Genomic DNA, 1,352 nt, shown 5'->3' on the forward strand with positions numbered 1-1,352 from the left:
CTCAACCTAATCCAAAGTGCAACCCAAACCAACCTGTACGAGTTGCTCAAGTTGATACTTTGATACATCAAAATATTCTCCTAACCTTCAAAATGTTGTTTTTATCTACTCATAATTCTTTTTTTATCATCAATCATCTAGTACAATTTACTCATTCTTCTTAAATCTTATACATTACATTCAACTATTTTTCTCAATTTACATATATATGTAAATTGAGAAAAATAATTGAATGTGATATATGTAAGAAGTATGAATAAGTTGTATCAAATGGTTGATAATGAAAAATAAATTATGAGTAGAGAAATAACATATTCAAGGTTAGAAAAATATTTTAATGTACTAAAGTATCAACCTGAATGGTCCCCGACCAACCCGTACGGTTTGGGTTGCACCTTTGGTTTGAGTTAAGATTTTTCAAACCGCAAGCATTGAGTTGGGTTGTTCAAATGTCTTCAACCTGGTCAACCCAACCCATGAGCACTTCTAATTCACCATAACTTCTATTCTCATTGGAACGCAATCATATATATATATATATATATATATATATATATGTTGGTTATTATACAAACCATGACATTTGTACAACCAATACAACTCAATCTCAACCGTCCATTTCATTTGATTAATATATGATTTCATAAAAGTTTTGATTGTTTCTTAATGCAATAAGTTGTATTTGAAACAAACTATATATATATATATATATATTAATGGTTATATTTGTATGAAACCACCTTTATTAATATAATTGTTACTTCTTTCATGGTAAAGAGTAATTAATTAAAAAAATATATAACCTATTTATAATTAATAACTTACATTTTTTAGACAAAAAAACTGGGACCGTAGGATCAGTTAATGGCTTTAAATTTGGTACCTAGGATACATTCCTTAATCTGACTGACATGTCCGAATCAAAGCCGTCCACGTGGCCTAAGGGACAAGGCTATTATTTGGTACCCATTGTAGGTGGAACAGAGGAATCTAGTTGGCTACTCTTTTATTGGTTAAAAATCCTAAAGTAAATCTTATTTTTACCACGCCGTTACTTTTTTTAGTTAACCCTTCTACTTATCATCAAATTGCTTTATTGGTTCAAAACTTTTTGATCAGATTTATCAATTCGTGTAATGCAATGAGATAAATCTTAATTTTAATATTTGATTTTTTTTGTCTCTGTTAATATTATAATACAGTTTATATAGTTTTAAAAAAATAATAATATTTTTATTTTTAAATAAAATATAAATATGAAGATTTCATAAAATTTTGAAAAAATAAGTAATATTAGTATCAAATTAACTATTTAAAAGTTATCGTTTTTGTATATTTTTTTTTAATTCAAT

This window comes from Cynara cardunculus (genome assembly GCF_001531365.2).
Source record: "Cynara cardunculus var. scolymus isolate 2C chromosome LG 2, CcrdV1, whole genome shotgun sequence".
Classification (NCBI taxonomy): Eukaryota; Viridiplantae; Streptophyta; class Magnoliopsida; order Asterales; family Asteraceae; genus Cynara; species Cynara cardunculus.